Below are 9,125 nucleotides of genomic sequence, written 5' to 3'. Positions count from 1 at the left end.
TATTTACTAATTATTGCTGTTGCTGTTTTGTTTGCACATGGCCCATGTGGGTGCTCACAATCACCAGTTCCCTACCTCCCCTCCACTGCTCTTCTGAAAGCAGTAGTCCCAGCACTGAATAGCGGTCCATGTTCACGTTCCAACATATATCAAAGGCCCAGAAGGGTAACTGCAGAAAGCATTGTTCTCAGTATAATTTATAATTTATTTCTGTCCAAGCAATTTGCCTTGTTGAGCCTTTGAAGAGCACAAAGTTCTTTCCTGTACTTGGCTGGGCTGAGCACAAAAGGTCATGGTAAAATTAGAGCTACAGGGACGAGAGTGCCTGGAAAAGAACTTGGGCCTCAAATGGATGACAACTGACTCCTTCCCTGGGAGCCTCAGAGAAGAAAAGGTCACGTACTGATGTTCAGCCATACAGGGTCCAGGGGTCTCACAATCTTGTGAGCAATGCTTGGCTCTGCTGGTACAAGCCATGCAATCTCCTGGGTCATGTCTACCTCTTAGGGTCACTGTGAGGATTATATGGAATAACTAATTTTCAAATGCCTGATAGTTGATGGAACTGTTGTCCAGCCTTGTAATCAAATGATGTTCATTAAATTCTAAGAACAAGAAGAGCTTGCTTCTTCACAGCACTGAGTGATGCTCGCTGAGGGGTTATGGTTCTGATAGCTAAACAGCTAAACAGCTTTCCTCCTCCAGTGTTTGAAGGTCTGGTCTACACCCTCCCAGGAATGCAGCCATAGAATTAGGAGTCCAAACTTCAGGAAGGTAGGCACTGGTGAGTCTTGCTCCTTCTTGTGGTCCCAGATGCTCCCTGGCATGCAGCAGGGATGTGACGAATACTTGCTGAAAGGGTAAACTATAAGGACAGGCAGAGAAATGTAATGTGTCTGGAGGCATGGTGAAGGGACTCAAAGCCACACTGTATAAAGAACATGGGTGGAACTAAGGCTGAAAAGCTAGAGAAGGAAGACTGGGGCACAGAAGTCTTCTGTGATTGCATGAGGCAGACTTCAACTAGTATGAAAGATGGATGACTGAGATAGATAATAGATGATTGATAGATGATAGATTCATTAGTGGAAAGTTAATATAAAATAGACATATGTTAATTCATCATGTTGTACATCTAAAACCAATACAATGTTATATGTCATTTATATCTCAGTTTTTTTTAAATGTTAAATAAATAAAAGTAAAGAAGCTGTTTCAAAACACTTAGGAAACTTAGGAAAGTTGTTGAGTCAATACCAAAAAGTTCATGTGCCTGATTTTTGTCTCTTTCTTGTTTGCTTTTATTAATACCACTCCAAAAAAAAAAATGAGGAATTTTATAATCCATACTGTTCCAGGAATGGCACAGGTTTGCTTTTTAACAGAATATCAACTATTTTAGGATAAAATCTTCTATACCTGAAAATCCCATTGATTGTTGTCTGAAAGCAAGAATAGCCAATCAAGGAGAAAGCAACTCAGTTTATTTGTAGATTTTCAAAATCCAGTCATGTTTCATATGTTCAATAAACTAAGGGCTTTTGGTTTTATGTATAGGAAGCATAGGGCTTCCTTGGTGGCTCGGTAAAGAATCTACCTGCAATGCAGGAGACCTGAGTTCGATTCCTAGGTTGGGAAGATCCCCTGGAGAATGAAATGACAACCCATTCCAGTATTCTTGCCCGGAAAGTCCCATGGACAGAGGAGCCTGGTGGGCTACAGTCTATGAGGTCACAAGAGTTAGACAGGACTTAGCGATTAAACCACCATCACCACCATGATAGAAAGCATATTCAAACAAATTGAAGAACAGGCTTAAAATATTATAAATTCTGATGAAAACCTGTCATGTGGTGACTGATTTGTAGACTACCCTTCAAAATAAAACTTAACAAGAAATGGACTAAATATTCACATTTTCTGTATTAATAATAATTTTATATTATCTAACATTTAAAAAGATAAGTCTTTTAAAAGAAAATTTAGTAGTTTATGATTATTACTGTTATAATTGTTGTTAATTATCCTGTGTAACTGGGGGAGCTGGCTAAGCAAACAACATCCACAGGTAAGTGGTCAGGAAGGGAAGACCACAGGGAAGTGTGGGGTAATTGCAGACCCCTGCCGGCTATATGAACAAGGAGAGTCTTCCCAGGGGAGTTAATGTTGAAGTAGGGGACTTCAACAAAGATAAAGAGTCAAACAGATAAACAGGATGAGGAAGGCATTTCAGGTGGAGAACGCAGTGTGATGTAGAGGTCATAGGCTCCTGGTGTGTTCATGGGGTGCATAAACTGTGGGAGTGGGGAGACATCAGACTTAGTTCAACCCTAGGGGCTGCATTGAGCTGCTATCACACAGAAGCTGTGTGGTGTCTCTGAGCCTCAATTTCGTCCCTTGTGGACTGGATGTTACATTACCTGCTTTATCTGCTTCGCAGGGAAGATTTTTGAGATGCCCTGAGTCAGGGGTGCAGGCCTTGTTCTGACACTGTCCCTCACACACCAGCCTCATTCAAAGCCTCAGTCAACATTTGCTGCTGGCCTGCTGGGCACAGGAAGATCTGAGAGGCACTTAGATGAAATGATACCTGAATCACTTCAGCTTTAACGCCCAGTGAATCTCTTTCTAGGAGCTGAGAAGATAGCACCAATATCCTTAAAATGACATCACAACAAAAAGAGTTAACACCACGTATGCCAATTGTGTGTGTGTGAGGGGGGAAGGGGTTGGTCACCCAATTTGTGGATCATGCGGCCTCGAGCAAGAGCTTCGACCTCACCACTCAGCAAACACAGGTAGCTTCACTGTACTCATCGGTTCCATGGTGAACCAAGACCTTGGAATTCTTCATGAGGATATCAAATCTCTTCAGATTCCAAGAACAGTTAGAAAGCCTTTCACCCCTCGAAATCTTTGTACCTGCTATTGCGTCCTCTTCCTACAACCCTTACAGCCTGTTTCAGGTGTCTAATGCTGTGTTAACAAAGCACCCCAAACATAATGCTTTATGATGAAACCACAAAAATCTCTATCTTGCCCCCAAATCTGCAATTTAGGCAGACTGAGAGGGAACAGCTCGACTCTGCTTCATTCAGTGTCAGCTGGGTGTCTCTAAGGCCGGGGGCTGAAATTAACCAAAGGTGGGGTCCCTGGGCATCTGCCTCCACTGTACATGGCTTTTCCACGTGGTGTCTACCGCGTGTCAGTTTCAGGGTAGCCAGACGTCTTACCAGACAGCTCAGGCCTCCCGAGGCATATATCCCGAGACAGGGAGACAGAGAGAAAACCAAGCAAAATCCAGGTTGCCTTTCAGTGACCTAACCTCAGAAGTCACATGCATCGCTTCTCTGCCCTCTCTGGGAGGAAGTAGTCAAAAGCCGCCACCCAGATTCCAGGGCAGGGAACGCAGAGCCCCCTGCTTCTCCATATGAGGCAGGCCAGTCTCACTGTGAGAGGAGCATACGGGACGGGAGATAGAGCTTGCTGAGTCCATTTCCAGAAGGTATAGTCTGAATCCACTCTTTTCTGTCTGAAAAACCCTTCTTACACTTCAAGACCCGGCTCAAACATCACCTTCTTTATAGAGCCCCCAAGTTCCTAAGAGCAGGTTACCTCCTTGATGAGGCCTAACTGCACTTTGTACCTCTGCTTTCAGAGCACGTAGCACCCTGAAATGACATCTGTCTCTTTCTGGAGTCTGTGAATGGTGAGTTCTTCAAGGTCTGAGGCTGTAACATGTATTTCATTGCTCCTAGCTTTTGGTACTGGGGAGCTGCTTAGAAAACAGATGTTGCTACAAGCTAGACCAGGGCTTCTCATACCCTGGGCTATGTGCAGCAGAATGCCTGGGTGCTCGTTCAAAATGCAGACTCCCAGATCTGCATCAAACCTGCTGCACTGACTCTTGTAAGAGGGGCTCTAGTTTAATCAATTGCCCAGGTGATTCCAATGGGTATCAATCTTTGCAAGCTATCTTTGTGTTCCCAGTGCCTAGTACCATGCCTGGCACACAGTTACTACTCAGTAAATACCTGCTGAATGAATGAGTGAATAAGTGAGTGAATGAATGAATATTTTTAGACTGTTCTGGGTACACAAGAGTCAGTTTGCTCTTTTGGCTAATGGGACATCCAGGTCTGGCTCCAGAGTCAGATAAGCAGATATCCCTCGAGGTTAGGTCCAGGTGGGACTCAATGCCCCCATTGCCCCTTAAGTGTGCTGGCTTTCTGGAGGAGGTGGCTGAGCCAGTAGAAGGGAGAGACTTGGCAGTTGTAAAGTTAGTGCATTTTCTCCCCCTCTACCAGAAAGCTCCCTTCCCATCCCCACCTCCCACTCGTCTCCCTTCCCCCAAGCATCCTGTCACATCCCAGATCAGAACCATTCTGGAAGCGGTATTTGCTAGTTTGACATTTCAAAATAGCATCGAGGAGGCTAAAGATAGCTAGGTTACCAGGGAGGTTAACAGCTTGCCAAATGACGCTGAGCAAATTTGGTCTTCTCCGCGATGTCCGAAGAGTTCTTTGATGTTTTCCCTCTATTTGGAGGAGTAGAGCATTGGATGGAGGGAGGATACTGAGCCAAGAGCCAAAGGGCACAACCCCGGTGGCTGGGAATTCAGTGAATGGTAAAGGAGTGTGCGTTTCAGAGGTCAGCTTTCACCAGCTGTCCAGGACAGCAAGGCAGACACGGTAACAGCCTGCTTGCCCGGCTGCCTGTGTGTGGCCCTGTGTCTACCTATGCATCCGGTTTCCACCGACACCAGCACAACCATGAGGAAACAATTTGTCCATGTGAGATAGTAAAATTTTTAAAATGTCACTAGCCTTTTACTTCCTTTTCATTTCTTCCTGGTTCATCCCCATTTTAACTAAATTGCCCCAAGCCAGAACTATGTGACTATGGATGTGGAAGGTGGGGGCCAAGACCCTGGTGACTATGAGGAGACACTGTGTTCCCTGGGGATCAAGTACCTGCTCAGCATGTCCAAATAATAATACCTACCATTTACAGACCATTTGCTGTTCGCCAAGCTCTCTGCTAACCTTGTTACATCCTTTACCTCATCTATTCTCACAGGAGCTCTGTGCCTTAGGTATAGGATGGCCTCCTTCCCAGGTGGCACTAATGGTAAAGAACCCGCCTGCCAATGCCGGAGACATAGTAGAGGATCTGATCCCCGGGTCAGGCAGATCCCCTGAAGAAAGGCATGGTAAGCCACTCCAGTATTCTTACCTGCAGAAGCCCATGGACAGAGGAGCCTGGCGGGCTACAGTCCTTAGGACTTCAAAGAGTCAGACACGACTGAAGCGACTTAGTATGCATGACTTAGCACGCATACACCATATAAACGAAAGCCTGAGAGTCAGGGAAGCTAAGAACTTGCTTCTGGGACCGCAGCCAGTGCTGTAGAGTTGAGACTCCAAAGCAGGTGCGTCTGACTCCAAAGACGGCTCTCCTCCCAACCATGTTACATCGGCTCCTTTTACAGAAACAGACAAGGTCCATCTTCCCCCGCATGCCCTGCATTGACTCTATCCCAGGAATCAAACCACCTTCAAAGGGCAAACGGGTGCCCCTTGCGATGAGCAGGTTGCCAGGATGGACACTCACGCTCGGTGACTCAGCAGCACAGTCCACTTGTCTGACCTTTTCCCATGTCACAGATATCTAATGAAAGGGCTAGCCCTGCTCGCATCCTGCAGCCCTGGGGGCAACCTGAGTCACAAGAGACGGACTGAATGTCAGAGTTGAAGTGAGTGTCTCTGCCTCATCCTCTCCAAATGTGGCTGCAGCTGCCCATTCAGTGGTGGCTGAGCTGTCATGGCCAGCACAGGCTGGCAGAGAGGCAGGAGGGCTGCCTGCGGGGGCAGGATGCTGGTCATCTGGCTAAAAAAGGGGGGTGGGGTGGTATGGGTGAGGCAGCCCAATTATGCCTGGCTTTGCTTCCAAGCTCTATAATCGGATTCAGGTGCTTCCAAAAGCTCCTTCCTCTTCCGAGCAAATTCAGTTAAGGGCAGGGGGAGGGCGTGCTAATGGTTTCCATATTGGGAGCCTCTGCAGAGAGGCCTCTCAAGCGTGGGGGCAAGGAATCTGACCTTGCCTCCAAGTAGAGCTGTGCTCGAAGGAATGCAAATGTGTTCATTAAGCACCTCTTACAAAGTGAGGGTCTTAGGTCTTGTAGGCTGGACGCTGAGAATATGATAAACAAGCAATCACAGATGTAGCCTGCCCGGAGCTTGCTTACAGCTGGTGGGAGAGACAGAAAATGGACCAGAAAATTACGATACAGAGTGAAGAAGCCTGCAGGTCCTGTGGAGCACAGAGAAGACCACCTACCCAGATTTAGGGCTTCAGGGGAATGACTGGCTCCCTGTTGAGTGGCTGAAGAGGAGTTCACTGGGGAATCTGAGGGTTCTGGGCACAGAAAAACAGCGCAGGAGAACATGAGTTGGGGGAGGTGTAGAGCTGGCCAGAGCATCGGTGGAATAGCACAGAGTGTAAAGAGCCAAGTTAAGAATGCGGAGAAGTTGATAAAAACTTTTGGCCTTGTGACTCAGAAAGGAGAAGGCCAGAGGTCTAATACGATCCGTTTAGAAAGCCAGTCTGACCCGGACGGGACAAACTGTGTAAAAGGAGGCCAGTGAGGAAGCAGCGGGAGTGGTTCAGGATCATGCCAGTGTGTCTCAGACTAGGGTGGTGGCTGAGCGGATGGTGAGGGACGGTGTATCTGGTTATAAGGCCAAATCAACAAATTACACGGTCCCTGCCTTCAAGGAGAAAACAGTTGAAATTTTCTCCCTTAATTCATTCCAGTCTTACGTGACCAGAAGGGAGCTTAAGGGTCATTCTCTTCAATCTCCTTTTTGCAAGAAGTCCAGTGGTTTTCAACCTGGGTTTGAACTCCTTCAGTGAGGGAAGGCAGTGGTGGCAGCCCAGAGAGAGTCTGGATGGGCAGCTGGCCTGGACACAAGCTTTCTTGAAGTTTCAGAACCCCCTGGACCTGAGTGATGGTATACCCTGCTGGTGGGTCCCCTGGTTCCAAGCACTGAGGCAGTTTTAAGGCGACATCTATTTTGCCAGCTATGATGGAGCAGGCTGCTGCCCACCCCTATTCCCCCAGCAGAGGGGGGCCACAGAGGTTGGCTGGGGGCTGAGGGCACTTTTCTGTCAACAGACCCACATATGAGTGCTTGCTAAATGTCTGCACTGTGCCAGCCTTGTTCCTGGAAACCGCTGTGATAACACTCCCTGGGTGAGAACCAACACTCACTGACCTTTTCCATGGGCAGAATCCGCAGGAAAAGGTTGTTGAAATTTTAATGACAGCAATTCCTGAGGCTTGTAAAATTCTTTTAACATTTCTCTAAGCACAGACAACAACAGCATCTTCTCTTAGCCTGAGCAGGGTTCTACAGCTCTAAAGCACTCACTCACTCAGGGTTACCCTTGATCCATAAACAAGCCTGGGGGAGGGGCAGAGCTCCTGGGTCCTAGAGCCCCAGTGACCTGGATTCAAATCCTCTGTGCCCCACATGACAGTGTGACTGTGGTCCTTGCTTTACCTCTCTGGGCTTCCTCTTCTGTAAAATAGGGATAATATGCCTATTTGAAAGGTTGTTGTAAGCATTCAATAAGAAGATTCTGCCTAGCCCGGTGCTTGGGGAAAGCTCATTTCCTTGGCCATATTTCTCTTTCATTCCTATATTCCAGATAAGAACATGTCTAAGTTTGCATAATTAGAAGAAGTGGTGCCTGGCATATAGAGCCTTAGTCAGCTCAGGCTACTATCACAAAATGCCCAAGACTGGATGGCTTAAACAACAGACGTCTATTTCTCAGGGTGCTGGAGGCTTGGAAGTCTGACATCGGGATGTCTGTCTACATGGTCAGGTCTGGTGAGGACCCTCTTCCTTGCTTGTAGATGGCTGTCTTCCTGCTGTATCCTCTCATGGCAGAGGGAGGAAGTTTTGATGTCTCCTCTCCTTTTTTTCCTTAAATTTATTAATTGGAAGATAATTGCTTTACAATGTTGTGCTGGCTTCTGCCATACAACGTGAATCAGCCATAACTATACGTATGTCTCCTCCCTCTTGAACCTCCCTCCCACCCCCCACCATCCCATCCCTTTAGATTGTCACAGAAAAATATGGAACGCTTCATGAATTTATGTGTCAGCCTTGCGCAGGGGCCACGCTAATCCTCTCTGTATCCTTGCAATTTTAGTATACTACTGCCAAAGGAAGGACATCCTCATTTTTTTATAAGGTCACTAACCACTAATCCCATCACAGTGGCTTTTCTGGTGGCTCAAACGGTAAAGAATCTGCCTGCAGTGCAAGAGACCAGAGCTTGATCTCTGGGTCAGAAAGATTCCCTGGAGAAGGGAATGGTTACTCACTCTAGTATTCTTGCTTAGAGAATTCCATGGACAGAGGAGCCTGGCGGGCTGCAGTCCATGGGGTCTCAAAAGAGTCGAACATAACTGAGTGACTAACACAACAATAACAATCCCATCATGGGGGCTCCACCCTCATTATCTCATCTAAACCTAATTTCCTCCCAAAGACCCTACCTCCTAATGACTCACCTTAGGGTTAGGGCTTTAACCTATGAATTTAAGAGGATACAAACATTCAGTTCATAATACAGTGGGCCTAAAATAAATGTTAGTCCCACTTTTCCTCCACCTCAAGGCCCTGAACTAGGGCTAGCTCTTCTTCACGATTCTCCTTATGCAGCCTCTAGTGCTTCCTAGGGACCCTCTTTGAGAACGTCGTGAGAGCCATGGAGCCTCTTCCCTGAAAATGCACATGTATATAAACAGACACCATGCACACCTTGTCACCCACAGAATTCCAGATCCCTGAAGCTCATCTATGGACTCTAATAACCTGCCATAGCACCCATATGACACAAACTACCTTTGGCCACAAATTGTGGTTCCATTTTCTAATTTCCCCAGGTACGCTTTTAACTACATGAGATAGGAAACCAGCTCTTCTTGTTCAAGTCTGTATTCCATATAGTGACTGGAGAGCAGGGGGCAGGTATATAGTAATTGTTAATTGATCTGGTGGATAAATAGATGGATGAATAGAAGGAAGGATGGATGGATGGATGGT

At 46.7% G+C, this 9,125-nt stretch overlaps 1 non-coding gene across 1 annotated transcript; it reads right to left on the bottom strand.

Annotated features, from left to right (window-relative positions):
- Window positions 1-8,143: 8,143 nt before the first annotated feature.
- Window positions 8,144-8,248, bottom strand: LOC128045834 (U6 spliceosomal RNA). Its single transcript, XR_008199169.1, has one exon. It is a non-coding gene; the product is annotated as a U6 spliceosomal RNA (small nuclear RNA).
- Between the last annotated feature and the right edge of the window lie 877 nt (window positions 8,249-9,125).

The sequence above is a fragment of the Budorcas taxicolor genome, chromosome 3 (genome assembly GCF_023091745.1).
Source record: "Budorcas taxicolor isolate Tak-1 chromosome 3, Takin1.1, whole genome shotgun sequence".
Classification (NCBI taxonomy): domain Eukaryota; kingdom Metazoa; phylum Chordata; class Mammalia; order Artiodactyla; family Bovidae; genus Budorcas; species Budorcas taxicolor.
This window is presented reverse-complemented; position numbering and strand designations above follow the sequence as displayed.